General features: G+C 39.2%; 1 protein-coding gene across 20 annotated transcripts in view; it reads left to right on the plus strand.

The window, feature by feature from the left end:
• Positions 1-16254, plus strand: part of OSBPL6 (oxysterol binding protein like 6) — a 198710-nt gene that overhangs the window by 97417 nt on the left and 85039 nt on the right. The gene's annotated exons all lie outside the window — the stretch shown is intronic.

The raw sequence follows: 16254 nt of genomic DNA on the forward strand, positions 1-16254 counted from the left end.
CTTTGTGAATGCCTTGCCAACTGTCCTGTGGATTAACAGACCTGCCGGGGGAAGCTGTTTGGGAGTCTCCAGTCGTTTAAAATTCTTTGCAGTATCTGGTCCCAAGAATGCTTCCTTTTTTTTTTTTTTTTAAGATTTTATTTATTTATTTGACAGAGGAAGACACAGCGAGAGAGGGAACACAAGCAGGGGGAGTGGGAGAGGGAGAAGCAGGCTTCCCGCCGAGCAGGGAGCCCGATGCGGGGCTCGATCCCAGGACCCTGGGATCATGACCTGAGCCGAAGGCAGACGCTTAACAACTGAGCCACCCAGGCGCCCCCCAAGAATGCTTCCTAATCTTCCATCATCTAGTTCAAGGATCAGCAAGTTATAGCCCCCGGGGCAAACCTGGCTTGCAAGGCTGGCTTTAGAAATTAAGTTTTATTGGAACATAGTCGTGCTTATTCGCGTGCGTGTTTTCTGTGGCTGCTTTTCCACTACAATGGCAGTGTTGAGTAGCTGAGGTGAGACTGTGTGACTTGTAAAGTCTAAAATATTTTGTCTGGCCCTTTATGTAAAAAGTTTGCTGACCTCCCTTGGAGTCAGATGGTGGCTGGGTGATCTCTGTCCATTTCTGAATCTGGGAGCCAAAAAATGTAGTCGCAAGCATTGGTAGACAATAGGGTCCCGTTGGTTCATGATAGAGCGCTCTGCTTTATTTTCTTTTTTATTCATAAATGGAGACACTGTGTGTGTGTATAAAATAGTTTTTTCATAAGCTTTCTAAAGTTTTTGGTAATGATTTTAGTAGTATGAAGGCCATTTATATAAATGTGAAATGCTACACACTTCAGTTATCACTTGAAATTCTTACAATAATTTTTTCTGATTTCTGAGGGAAAATGTTAACAATTCCTTTATTTTTGAGGCTTTAGATCCAGTAGTTGGGAGTAACTCTGTGTCATACTGAATTATGATTCCCTAGGGTTGGTGTTAGGTCAGGGAAGAACAAGGTTGGGTTGGCAGTCCTTTACACCTGCTGCCCAGAGTCAGGCTGGTTGAAACAGAGCGCCTGGCCTCACAGGTTTTGACCTGCTCCTATGGACAAGCTCAAGAATTTGCATTTGAAACAAGTTCCCAGGTGGCATGTTGGTCCTGGGACCATCTTTCAAAACCTCTCTAGCAGGCAGTTAGCATTGGCATTTCCCAGGCTTGGGATTTGGGGAAAAGTAGCTTTTTTTTCATCTCAATTCAGTTATCAAGTGATATATTAAAACTTCCACTGAATTCCTTAAACTTCCACTCATCATCTTTGTGACAGGACTCACTAATGAACCAGATATCGTTTTAGTTTTCTAGTCCCAAACTTCTGTTGCTATTGCTGCCTGTCCTCACTGCTCTTGGGTTTTGCTTTAGGAAAAAAGGGGGGAGGGCACCTGGGTGGCTCAGTCGGTTAAGCATCAGACTCCTGATTTTGGCTCAGTAAATTAGGTAGGTGGCAGGTGTGGTAACTCTGTGCAGTCAGGCTAATTCATCTGTGTTTTGAAAGAATTACACTCCTGCCTCTATTCCTATTCCTATTCCTAATGTATGACCGGGCACTGGGGAAGAGTACCATTAGCAGCTTGGTGGGTCTTTTTTTAGGACAACGAAGAGGTTTTCTCTTGGGAATGTTGAACTTTGTACAGTCTTTCTCTCTAACTACTGAACAGGTAAGGAACTCCAGTCTGCAACTCATTTGGATTATTTTGGCCTATCAAATATAATAAAATCAAAGAACTGGCATGAGGGTGATATCTCAGGCAGGCTGTGAGCACCATCCACTGTATTTAATGTATATAATAGAGGGTTTACGTCTTCACTGAAATGATAGGCCAGTAAACAATCTGAGTGGTTTTTGTGGCCCGTGACATCAGACTACAATGATGAAAGTGACATAGTCCCCACCCACAAAGATTATACAGAACCAGTACAGATAAACACAGGGCAGTGCATATTCAATAACATATGTATGCATAAATATAGAAGGAATACAGATTGAAGTGGCAATTCTAATAGGTTAAGAGAGATTTTATAAAGAAGATGAAACCTGAGCACAAAATAGTACAAAATTAATGTCTGCATGTTATAAAAGTCATTATAGGTGATAATACAGGAACTTTTTTTATTGTTGTAAAATATACATAAAATTTACCATTTTAACAGTTTTTGAATTCTCATTTCAGAGGCATTAAATACATTCACATTATTCTCTAACTATCCCCACTGTTATAGTCTGAATGTTTGGGTCCCCCCCAAATTCATATGTTGAAATCCTAATTCCTAAGGTGATAGTATTAGGAAGTGGGGCTTTGGGGAGGTAATTAGATGATGAGGGTGGAGTCCCTGTGAATGGTTTAAAAGGGATTCTGGAGAGATCCCTTGCCCCTTCTGCTAGGTGAGGACGCAACAAGAAGATGGCCATCTATGAACCAGGAAGTGGTTTTTTACCAGATTCCAAATCCACTGGTGCCATGATCTTGGACTTCCCAGCCACCAGAACTGTGAGAAATAGATGCTTTTTGTTTATAAGCCACTTAGTCTATGGTATTTTGTTATAGCAGCCCCAATGGACTCAGACAACCACTTTTTTCTTTTTTTACTTGCAGTACCCTTGACACACAATGTTACATTAGTTTCGGGTGTGCAACATGGTGATTCGACAACTCTTTATGTTATGCGGTGCTCGCCACAGTGTCACCACCCTCTGCCACCACCCAATCCTATTGCAGTACCATTGACTGTATTCCCTATGCTGTGTCTTCCATCCCTGTGACTTAGTCATTCCATAACTGGAAGCCTGTACCTCCCACTCCCCTTCATCCATTCCGCCCATCCCCCTACCCCAGACTACTTTCTTGAGAACTTTTTCATCTTCCAGACTGAAATTCTGTACTTACTAAACACTAGCTCCATTTCCCCCACTCAGACCCTGGGAACCACCCATCTACTTTCTGCCTCTGTGAATTTGACTACTTTAGGTACCTCATATAAGTAGAATCATACAATATTTGTCCTTATTTTACATAGCCTCATGTCTTCAAGGTTCATACACATTGTAGCATGTATCAGAATTTCCATAATTCTGGAAGGCTGAATGATATTCCTTTGTATGAATGTACCACATTTTGTTTATTCATTCATCTGCTGATGGACACTTGGGTTGCTTCCATCTTTTGGCTATTATGAATAATGCTGCTATGAATATGGGTACACAAATATCTGTTCAAGTCCCTGCTTTCAATTTTTTTTTTTTTAAGATTTAATTTATTTGAGAGAGAGACGCACAGTGAGAGAGGGAACACAGGCAGGGGGACTGGGAAAGGGAGAAGCAGCCTTCCTGCGGAGCAGGGAGCCCGATGCGGGGCTCGATCCCAGGACCCTGGGATCATGACCTGAGCCGAAGGCAGACGCTTAATGGCTGGGCCACCCAGGTGCCCCCCTGCTTTCAGTTCTTTTGGGTATATACCCAGAATTGGAATTGCTGAATCATATAGTAATTTTATTTTAAATTTTTGAAGAACCACTATACCATTTTCTTTTTTTTAAATAGATTTCTCTTTATTATTTATTTATTTATTTACTTACTTGAGAGAGAGTGAATGCGGGTGAGAGAGAGAGCAGGAGTAGAAGGGGCAGAGGGAGAGAGAGGGAGAAGCAGGCTCCCCACTGAGCAGGGAGCCCGAGGTGGGGCTGGATCCCAGGACCCTGGGATCATGACCTGAGCCTAAGGCAGACGCTTAACTGCCTGAGCCACCCAGGTGCCCCCACCATTACCATTTTCAATAGCAGTTATGCCATTTTACATTCCCAGTAGCGATGCATCAGAGTTAAATTCAGGAACATTTTCAACCTAAACCATTTTATCTGCTTTAGCCAACTCTTCAGTATACCTCAGCTCAGTACAGAAATGCTTATTTTGACAGGAAATTCCTCTAGAGAACAGGACATTTGCTGCTACTTGTCACTTGGTGCCTCAGTAACAATTTATACGCGGTCAACACGGATTAATGAATTATTATTTAAGGTCACAAAGCAGAGGCCAAATCTTTGATGTTTCCTGATGTTGCAAAAATGTCTGCATTCTGCTGACAATCAGTACCTATTAGCAGTCATGGGAACCATAGTTCCCAATATTATTTTTCCTGTTAAAATAGGAATTATGTGGGCGCCTGGGTGGCTCAGATGGTTAAGCGTCTGCCTTCGGCTCAGGTCATGATCCCAGGGTCCTGGGATCGAGTCCCGCATCGGGCTCCCTGCTCCTTGGGAGCCTGCTTCTCCCTCTGCCTCTCTCTCTCTCTCTGTGTCTCTCATGAATAAAAAAAAAAAATCTTAAAAAAAAATAGGAATTATGACATTACCAAGCTTCCTTTCAAAACATGTTAGCAAGAGTTGGAAACCCAATGGTGGATGAGAAAGTGGCGGACAGATACTAGAAAATTAGCGCGGGTAAAATTATCAAAGTGACAGTGTCAAAAATGTCCGTGGCACCTGCTTCCATCAAAATCAAATGTCTTGTGATCTCATTATGTTAAATATGTTGTCCAGCTTTTGTGCCCATGGATTGTTTTTTTTAACCTATACTGGTAACAATCCTTTGAGAAGTATGAACTCCCAAGGACGTACGTTCTTAGCCATTTGATAATCTGATGAAAGGTGGTGAATATCTCCCTAGGAAAATGAGATGCATGTATACCCAACACTTTCCACATCATTTCTGGGTTTTATTTTTTATTTTTTAAAATATTTTATTTATTCATTTGAAAGAGAGACAGAGCACAGGCAGGGAGAGAGGCAGAGGGAGAGGGAAAAACAGGCCCCCCACTGAGCCGGGAGCCCGATGCTGGGCTCGATCCCAGGACCTGGAGATCATGACCTGGACTGAAGGCAGACCTTTAACCATCTGAACCACCCAGGTGCCCCATTTCTGAGTTTTAGTATATGTGCTGCCGAAGTGAGCACGCCCATTTCTGGGTTTTAAAGAATGTGCTAAACCCACTCATGAATCCCAGGTTAAGAACCTCTATAAATTTGTATTCTATGCCATCAATAATGTACCATCCTGTAAGAAAAAAACAAAACAAAGCTAGACTTGTCATTTAGTTTATTCATTAATTTATTAGTAAATGAAGGGTAAATAGCAATGTAAGAATTTGTTGCATGGTCTTTGAGGTCAAATAGATTTGGAAACCAAACTGAGGATCCTAATTAATAAATTTCCTAAACTCTACCTTCGTCATCTGTACACTATGAATAACAGAAGTGTTCCTGGGTGGTAAGTGTGACATCCGGCCTGGTGATCTCTTTTTTAGGTCCCTACCTCAAAATAATATATTTGATATGTTACTTTTTTACTCATTGATAATTTTTTGAAAAGCCATTTATGTTTTATTAATTATAAAATTAACAGATGTCCAGAGAAGTATTACTCGAGGGAATAGTATGAGGTAGTTTGGTTGTTCAGGATAAGGACCTATTCCCTAATCTCTTTATCATAACAATGTTTTGAAGACTCAGTTCTGAGAATAGTCCAGTGCATAATGCCCAAAACCCAATAAAACCTAAAATGAGAGGAAAGAGCTGGGCCATATTCCCGAATATAAATTTCATACCAATTACAAGATTAAAACTAGATTAGAAAGAATATATGATTATTAAATCTAGGGCATATGTCCCAGTTAGAAAATACGTCAGCTCGGTTAAAAAAAAAAAAAATCAGCTCAAATTACAGTTTTCAAATAAGGTCATTGCCACATTATAATTTAATAGATTAGTGTGATAGTCAAAAATGGCTGACTTCAGCTGACTTTCTGGGAAACTTCAATATAAAATGTTACAAATAAATAAGTAGGACAATTCTTAAATCATTAAAGAAAGTTTAGGCTGATTCACAAACCAATGTGACATTGGTTCTAGCACTTTCCCCAAGAATTTGTTTAGATTTATGTATATGAGGCAGTCTGTTTATTTTGAGTTGTGTACTCCTTCCTTTGCTAGCGCTATGTGTTAAAAGGGATGTGCCTTTGCTGGTACCTCATGGCTCTCTGGGATGCTGTACTCCTACCCCATATGATATGTAAGAGAGATGCATGAAGAGCTGATTTTCCCTTCATGAGGCTACTAGAACCATGCCCTGGCATTCTCTGGTGCTTTTCCTAGGTTGCAAAAAGGAATGGAAATGCCTCCCTCTCTTTGATGGACAATGGGTCTTTGAGCCTGGACACAGGAACTCTCAATGGGACAGGCTCAGGACAGAGCAGTCCATCTTGCCAGAATATCAAGGCCCCCACAGGCCTCTCTACCCCCTTAACTGAGGACCTTTGCTGCTCCAGCTCTGGGGGGGGTATCCCCAGCTTTCCCCACCTCATGGTCCATGGAGGCAGCTTTTACAGAGCCTTCCCCCATCCTCTTCCATTTTCTGTGACCTTTGTTGTGCCCAAGGATCAGTTGGACAGCTGAAGGGGGTTTTTCCTTCTCCTTGTCTGGGAGATCCCTCCTTGAGAGTGTCTTGTCAGATGCATACAACATACTGGTTCCAGTCATTATGATAGCCGCAGTGCACTTGGGTAGTCTGTATAGGCAGATTGCCAGTAAATAACATATTCGTAATCATGCAGTTTCAAGGAAGTGAGGAAGAACCTGTATCAGAGTATCTCAAAGGCTAGAATCCTCAAGTTATAATCTTTAGAATTTATAATTTTCAGAACAGGTAAAAATGCCTACTAGTTTAAGTAAAGAGGATATTCAGATGTAACAACAACTGTAATTTTGCAACAAACATAGTTTCACAGAACCCAACTAACTAGAACTCTCAATGACGCAGTATATGTCATTTGAGGTCCTCCTTTTCTGTAAAGAAGGAATTAATCAGAATATAAGCTGGTATTAAAGATTTATTTCATACAACAACCTTGAGAAAGTGTTTTCCAGAGTTAGTCCCTGCTCAGCCCAATCTCCTGTACTTTCCACCTGGTGTGTATGGCATTTCAAATTTCTCTTGCATTGATTTGTCTACTGTCTGTGTTCAGTTTGGTGTGTGTGTATGTGTGAGAGGAACAGAATGGGTATGTCTGCTTCCTTTTTCCCCTTACAACCATCTTCTTTGATTCTCTACTTGAAATAGACATAAAATAGAACATTTTTAGCATGTTTTATTTCTATTTATCCATAGAGTTTATATGTCTTTAAAAGCAGCCCTTGAAAGTGGAATTATATTCTTTATCTCAAAAGAAAAAATATTTTTCAAAATGAAAATAGCATTATTGAGTCTGTTTCTTGAATTAATACCCAGTATAAAAAAGAACAAATGTTTAAAATTCAGAAAAACAGTCTTCTCAGATTTCACCTCCTGAATTGTTGATACTTGTGCTATAATTTATGTCACCAATTTTAGGGATCTTGAATTGTTTTTATCTTACCATCGCTTTAGGTGATGTACACACACACACACACACGATATATACATATATATATTTATTTATTTTTAGAAGAGATTTATTTATTTACTTGAGAGAGAGAGAGAGCACTGAGGAGAGGGGCACAGGCGATGGAGGGAGAGTCCCAAGCAAACTCCGCACCGAGTGCGGAGCCCGATGGGGGGCCACAACCCTGAGATCAGGAGCTGAGCTGAAACCAAGAGTCCAATGCCCAACCAACTGTGCCACCCAGGTGCCCCACATTTATTTATTCTTAAGACTTTATTTGAAGAGCAGTTTTAGGTTCACAGCAAAATTGAGCAGAAAGTACAGAGTTTCCACATATCTCCTGCCCCCCACACATAGCCTCCTCCACTGTCAACATCCCACACCAAAGTGGTACCTTTGTTACAATCAGTAATGAACCGACATTGAGAGGTCATTATCACCCAGGGTCCATAGTTTACCTTAGAGTTTACTCTCAGTGTTGTACATTCTGTGGTTTGGACAAATGTATAACGTGCATCCGGCAATACAGTATCCTACAGAATAGTTTCACTGTCCTAAAAATCCTCTGTGTTCCACCTATTTATCCCTCCTCCAACTACCAACCCTGGCAATCACTGCTCTTTTTTCTGTCTCTATACTTTTGCCTTTTCCAAAGTGTCATATAGTTGGAATTATATAATATGTACCCTTTTCAGATTGGCAGTTTTCACTTAAAAAATGATAGATAGATAGATAGATAGATAGATAGATAGATAGATAGATAGATGATAGATAGATAGATGATAAATTTTGTAACCAGCTACATTACTGAAAACTTCCCCCCCACCCCATCTGGTTGATTTTCATTTGATTCTCATGTGCATTTCAGATGAACAATTATACTCTTCATTGGTTAGCACTCTCAGAACACAGTGCTAATAAGGTAATAACCAGAATGATTATTTTGTTGCTGACATTGATGGAAATGGTACTGGTGTTTCACCATTAAGCCTGATGTAGATTGATTTATGTGCCTGTGTGTGTATGCTTATGTGTTTGTACGTACAGAATAGCACATAGAAAGACAGGTATTCCAATACTTATTCAGAGTTCTTAAATATTTGGGGATGGATATTAAATGATGTACTTTTTAAATCAGGATGATTGTAGAATATTTAGCCTTTGAACAATTATCACTTTTAGTTATTTATTATAGATTGCAACAATTATCTAATAACTTAGTGTCTTCTGTTCCTTGGTTATATACTTTTTATGACCTTCTTTCTGTACCCCTGTTTTTCTACATATTTAGAATGAATGTATAAATAAATAAATAATGTAAAATAAGTTGATAAATCCAAGACATTTATTTATGTATATTTTCCCTATATTTGGCTTTTCTAATTTCATGAATTATAAACTTAATGCATTTGTTTTTGTTCTTTTGTGTTTAGTAATGGAAATGATTAAGACCATGAATTTTCCTTTCCTTATAGTGTTAGCTATGTTCTACATTTCTAAATATTTTTATTACATTACTTTGTATATTCTTTGTTCCCTTTTATCTTTAGTCTTTCACCCTTGAGTTAGCTGGAGAATTCACTCCATCACTCAGAGAGAAAGACAGAGGGGTGGAGAGGATGGGACTGAGTACTTTTGGTTTCTGCTGTGTTTTCAAATATTCTACAATATCAGATTTATTTTTTCTTCAACTTAAGGTATTCTTAAGAGAGTATATTTTCAAACTTTTTCTAGGATTAACCCCTGCTTGCTTCCACTTTTTCATTAATATTTAACTTATTGAATTGATTCAGAGAATGATCTAAATTCATCAGTATCATGAGGATCTATCTTATTTTGGTTTGCTTTTTACTAATTTTGCCTGATAAAGATTATTTTTCCAGTTAAAGATATTTGTTTTTATTGTTAAGGATTAATTTTCCAAGTTGAAGCCTTCTTTATGTTCAGAGATATTTCTGAACATTATTTCTTTTCTTTTTTTGATTATTGTCTTCAGGGCCATTCATATTTGTAGATTCGGGTTTCATTATCTGTTAACTTGTCCTGCCCCTTTTTCCATTTGCAAGATGATTTCTTCAACTTGATCTTTTTAACCTACCTATTGACTAGATTTTTCTGCAGAAAAATTAATGCCATTTTAATTACTTTAAAATTATGGTGTCGTCATTTGTTTCCTTGGTTTCTTACCTTTGCCAGTTCCCATTGCATCTCAACCTGTCTTATTTCTTATTCAGAGACTTTTTTCTTTAATTTGTGAAAGTATGAAGCAGTGGTGCTCTAAAGCTACCCTCTCTTTTGCTAGGATTAACATTCCAGATCAGCCCTTTAATTATCTCTTACACATAATAATTTGCTCTCCTATTGGGGGAATAATTTTTCATAATGTTTTATATACACACACCTTTTTTTTTTTTAACTTTTCTTTATGTAAAATCTGCTCCTTGTCAAAAGAGTATTTGTGCCAGTTATCCTTGGCTCCCTTCATGTTTACTTGATTAGCATTCAGATCCTCTGAAAACGAGGGCCAAGTGATGTAGAACATAGGTCTGTCTTACTCATTTCCTTAGTAAGGGATGTTAGGAGGGTGGAGAGTGACTGGTCTTCATCAGTCACAGTCTGTTTGTGTGTTTTTTTCCTCCTTAGTTTTGTAAATGACTGCTTGGGAGGGGAAGAAGCTGTATTTGGGGCATCCTTCGGGACATGTCCATGATGCTCTTTGGAAGCCAAGACTAAGGAAAGCGGGAAAAGCCCACGCAGGGCCATGTGCTTGGATACCAGTATTGCTGGGCCCCGATGGCCTCAGAAAGCTATTAAGCCTCGATGGCAACGCTTTTCCCTGTGGTTCTTGCTCCTTGCCTCTCTAATCTAGGGGAAACTGGTGGAGTTTGCCAGACTTTCTTCTTATAATGCCACTTCACTGTCCTAAGAAGGGAGTTGTATATTGGTTTCATACATACTGGTTTGGTTATGAGTAAAGTGATTCCTTACGTTTTATGGCATGTAGTAGCCACTGTTCTTTAGTGAAAAGTACTAATGATCTTTTTCTTAAAAAAAAAAAAAAAAAAAAATCCGGGCGCCTGGGTGGCTCAGTTGGTTAAACGACTGCCTTTGGCTCAGGTCATGATCGTGGAGTCCCGGGATCGAGTCCTGCATCGGGCTCCCTGCTCCTTGGGAGCCTGTTTCTTCCTCTGACCCTCCCCCCTCTCATGCTCTCTCTATCTCATTTTCTCTCTCAAATAAATAAATAAAATCTTAAAAAAAAAAAAATCCTTGGGCGCCTGGGTGGCTCAGTCGTTAAGCGTCTGCCTTCAGCTCAGGTCATGATCCCAGGGTCCTGGGATCGAGCCCCGCATTGGGCTCCCTGCTCCACGGGAAGCCTGCTTCTCCCTCTCCCACTCCCCCTGCCTGTGTTCCCTCTCTGGCTGTCTTTCTCTCTGTCAAATAAATAAAACCTTAAAAAAAAAAATCCTTGGGCGCCTGGGTGGCTCAGTCGGTTAAGCGACTGCCTTCGGCTCAGGTCATGATCCTGGAGTCCCGGGATCGAGTCCCGCATCGGGCTCCCTGCTCGGCAGGGAGTCTGCTTCTCCCTCTGACCCTCCTCCCTCTCGTGCTCTCTGTCTGTCATTCTCTCTCACAAGTAAATAAATAAAATCTTTAAAAAAAAAAAAAAAAAATCCTTTTAGCCCCTGCTTTTTAGTCATTTGCTGGGAAAATGTTTATGAAATCTTACACCACCATCTTTTTAAAAAGATATTGCTTATCTTCATGAAAGCAGTCCTTGATTTTCTTTTTCTTTTTGTGGGTTAATGACCTTAGAAATAAAAAGATTCCCGGGGCGCCTGGGTGGCTCAGATGGTTAAGCATTTGCCTTCGGCTCAGGTCATGATCCCAGGGTCCTGGGATCAAGCCCCACATTGGGCTCCTGGCTCAGCAGGGAGCCTGCTTCTCCCTCTCCCTCTGCCTCTCTCCCTGCTCATGCTCTCTCTCTCTCTGTATCTCTGTGTCTCAAATGAATAAATAAAATCTTAAAAAAAAAAAAGAAAGAAAAAGATTCCCTAACCTCTCTAAGGAAAAATAAACTTGAATATATAATGACATTGTAATGACTGTAATATATAATGAGAATAGGCATTCATTGCTCTGGTGATGATCTTGATAGAAAACTAATTTATTCCACCCAGCAGTACAATGACATTTGCATTGATAACATCAGTTGATGACAGGAATGCCCTCCCCTGTGACTCCTGCTTGGATCATTTATTGTGGCTTCTCCTAATTCTCTGTAAATAGTCATGCAAATATTGAAAAAGACAGACTATCGACAACCCAAACACTAACATAAACAGAATCTAATGTCAAAACTAGACCCTAGTTTTATGAAGGCTATTTCCCAAGTTGAGGAAAATCTTGGCTGAGCCAGGTCTTGATTATGACAAACCTCAGCTGCTATTGCAGAAAAGGAGACTGAAAAAGGGCAGAAAAATTATTACTTAATTCTTACAATCTGTTCTCATACTTGGAGACCCTAGTTGTCCTCAACCAGAAAAAGTGGTATCATTTCCTCCCAATTGTGTTAGAATACGAAGTGTAATTCTCTAAAACTCCAGATTAAATCACCAAGATTGGGAAAAGGACTGGGAAGATAAAATTTTGATTTAGGGTAGTGTGGGGGAGGTCTTATATTGCAAGGGAGACTAGAAGGATACCATTTTACTCTTGACTCTCTCACTTACACACTGTAGGTTCCAACAGGACTTAGAGCAACTTGAAGGGAAATAAAACATTACAAGCAGAATTTTATCTTTCACATTAAGGTCAGATATAAAATTCAATTAAAACCACGTTAAAATCTGTATTATAAAAAAAAGCCATCAAGCATCAAAGGAAACAGAGAAGAACCATAAAATAGAAAGTGCAACATGATATGGCAGAGATAAGCCCAACTATTAGTTATAACATTAAAAGGAAATGGGAAAAACGTCACTAATATTAGATTTTTAAAAAAAAAAAACCCAACATGATCATTACTAGAGGAATACATAATACAAAATGATACAGAAAGTTGGACAAATTTCATTAATCACTTGCAAACAGAAAGAGAGCAGATGATACCAAATAAAGCAAAAAAGTATTGAATTGAACAAAGAGGGTCATTTTTATAATAATCAAAAGCAAACAGAATTATTAGGAACTCTTCTGTGACAAATCTCATTGTTTCAGGATATATGGAATACAACCTAAATGTCCCAGTAGAAGCATGGCCAAATGTATCATGGTATATCTGTGTGGTGGCCCTTATGTGTAGTGATTCAGAGCCATGATACTGATGTTCCTTTGTTCACAAAGAAAGCTGTTACTAATATATTGTTGGTTGAAGAAAGCGTATTGCAGATAGAGTGGATATTCTTTTCCCACTTTGGTAAAGTAGAATCACATATTAACTGGGGTTATTTCTAGGTGATGAAATGAGTCTAATTTAAATATTTTCATATGAGCTTTTAATCTTTTCCTAAGGTGAATGTAGTAGATTATTGCCCCTAAGTATTCGTTGCCTTATATTGGATGCATGGTACTTTCATGCATCATCAACCTCAATTTGGCCTGCTTTGGCCAATGAGATGTGAGTGAAAGTGACATGTGCCTCTTACAAGCAAACACTTTAAGAACTATCTCATGGTGCCCCATGGCTGTTTTCCCTCATTACCTGGGAGTTACTCTTAAAACCTGGAATGAAGAAGATATAGAGTAGGGGTGCAGCTGACCTCTAAAGGACATGTAAATGAGACATGTAATAAAGCTTTCTTGTAAGCCCTTGAGATTGGGGGTTATGTATTACCATGTCACAACTTAGCCCAGCCTACATAGTCGAGTTTCAGGTGTTTTCATCAGAGTTCAATTTCAGATGAACACATGCGATTTATGAAGCCTATGAACAGCAGCTTCTAGAAGTCTTCCTGGACACCTCATGCTTTAGTTAAGTCTCTGGGTCATAAATCTGAATTTTATGTCACTCAGTGTAAATGCAAATGTTAGAGCACTTTTTAAAACAATTGTAGTGATACCACTGATATGAACGGGGAAGGAGACAAGAAAATTAGAGTTCAGCTCTTGTATTGCTGTTATTTTCAGCAACAATATTTTTCTCATTGAGTATAGGAATTATGTTGGTGTTGACTTTAAAATCTATGGTATTTCAAAATAAAAAAATAAAATCCTTGGCTTAGGATTTTGTTTAGGCAATTTATGAACATGTGCTTTGATAGAGATGAAATAATTATTTTTAATGTCACACTAATTCTTACACTCTAAAAGTAAAGACTAGGTGTAACCTACTAACAGAATTTAGACTTACTTTCTTAATGCACTTTGAAATAGAACAGGTGATCAAACGATTGATAATCAGATTGGAATAATCTTTAAAGGTCTTCCTATTTAACTTTAGGTACTTGAAATCCTTGTTAAAAAAAATTCAAAAATTAATAGAAACAACAATGTCAAAAATGATTCTTAGAATGAATTAAATCCTCTTAATTGCCTTTTTTCATTCTTGATATTATTCAAGATATTCATAATTATCATTCAACCAAAATGTTGCCCTTTCATTGTAGACAAGTGACCCTGAAAATGTCATTTTAAATTAAAACAAGAACCAAGGTGTTAGCATTGGTGTTAATGGGGAAAGTACAGTTGGGAGTTGGGTGCAGTTAAGAAAAAAAAGTTCAAAAGAGGAAATGTTGGCTCTAGATGTAGTGTGGATTGAATTTATTTCCAAATGGATAGCAGTCTAATAGGTTTGATTGTTTCAACCTCATTCCTTGGGGGCACTTGAACACATCACAGAACCTCCATACTCTTATCTCAAGTGTCAGCATCTTGTACAATGTCTTGGACCAGAAAGTACTTCAGATCAAGGACCTGAGCAGTGTTCTTGCTTTCTGTTTGCTGGCATCAGAGCTTGGCTTGAAAAATTTAATTCACACTTACTTTTTTTTTTTTAAAGATTTTATTTATTTATTTGACAGAGAGAGAGAGCACAAGCACGGGGAGAGGCAGAGGGAGAAGCAGGCTCCCCACTGAGCAGGGAGCCCAATGTGGGGCTTGATCCCAGGACCCTGGGATCATGACCTGAGCCGAAGGCAGACGCTTAACTAACTGAGCCACCCAGGCGCCCCTTTACTCACACCTATTAGACTCCCTTCATATAATAAAAGAATTAGATGATCGTCTATCAAATATCGGCTTCTTACTGCCTTTTGACAATACTAAGTGGAACCTGATTTCCACCCCATGAAAGAGCACTGTAGCTCTTTATGTTTCTATTAACCCAAAGACCAGTTTTTTTCAAGAGAAAACTTTCCAGTTTGGGGGCTAAGTGGTGGTGACAATGAAGTTGAAATTTTAAGAAAGGATTACAAGTTTTATTCACTAGAGAGTCCAGTTTTCCCAATTTATAATAATTTGCCTTTTAATTATTGGGACTGTTATTTTGAATATTCTCTAAAGCCAGGTGACCATTAAAATCCTGATTAACTCATTCAGGGTCATATAACCCATTAACATAATGTTGCATATTTAGAAAATATAACTATTTCAGACCTGTATAAAATTTACTTGCACTTGCAGAGTTTACATGATCTGTACATAAATCATGCAATACATTTATATTAGTAACATAACCTATTAAACATTTGTCTACAGCCTAAATTTCTCTGAGCTCTGGAACTACATTTCCGAGCATTCGTCACCATTTGAATGCCTCAGTTATACCTGAAATTCAGTGGGTCCAAACCATACTCGGAACTTTCTGTCAATCCTGGATTTCTTTTGGCCAGCCCTCTCTCAGAATACCAGAAACTCAGGAGGCTTCCTCAACCCTGCCTTCTCCTCCCCCGTCACCTGCCCCCCCCCATTCCTCCATATCCTGTTACAACTGCCAAGACTGGATGCAGAATTTCCTGCCAACCTCTCTAATCCATCATTTCTTGCTTCCTGATTGGGCCTCCCTCACCTTCTTTATTTCCCCAATTTGGTTCTCCTCGTGACTGTCAAAGTATCCTTTTAAACACACAAATCTGGTTAGACCACACTCCTTTATGGCTTCTTATGCTTATGATAAAAAATCGAGTTGCTAAACATGGCTGACAAGGCCCCGTGGGGACTGGCCTCTGCCTCTCTCTGACCCATCATGCCGCTCTCATCATGATGGCCAGCACTAATTCCTTGATCATGTCAGGCCTGACACCCAAGCACCTGGTTAACCCCCACTCATCCTTCAGACCTCAGCTCAAACCCACTTGATCAGGGATACCTCTGACCTCCAAATCCAGTGAGTTCCTCTTGCCATGTATCTTCCTCCATCTTTATTCTTTTTTGATTTTTTGATTGACCATCTTTTCCTCTGGACTGAATTTCAGGTCTCACTTTTCTTTAGCTTTAAGATTGCTTTCTGATCATTGCCAGGAACTTTTTCTTCTAAACTGTGCTGTAATACTTACCCAAGTGTCCTGTGCTTCCTTCAGGGAGTATTATCATTAAGATGGGGGCTAGAATTTGGTCTTCTGTCTTTTTGGAAAAGGAGACTGGTCAGTCTTGTGGGTCACAGATTATTGGGTAAGCTTCTCATCTTACACTATCATGCTTACCTTTAAAAAATACTTTTTCTGGCAACCTATGTTGCCAGTTGAACAATGCTTCTCTCAGGCACAAGTTTTTGGTCCTAGTACTTACAATGCAGGCATTCCTTACATGAATCCAAGTGAAAAATGAAGTGGCTCTTTGCTGAAGCAATTCCAAGCATTATCCCAGTTTCAGA

The sequence above is a fragment of the Mirounga angustirostris genome, unplaced genomic scaffold (genome assembly GCF_029215605.1).
Source record: "Mirounga angustirostris isolate CCGP_5_RB_7025 unplaced genomic scaffold, mMirAng1.0.hap1 SCAF_3, whole genome shotgun sequence".
Classification (NCBI taxonomy): Eukaryota; Metazoa; Chordata; class Mammalia; order Carnivora; family Phocidae; genus Mirounga; species Mirounga angustirostris.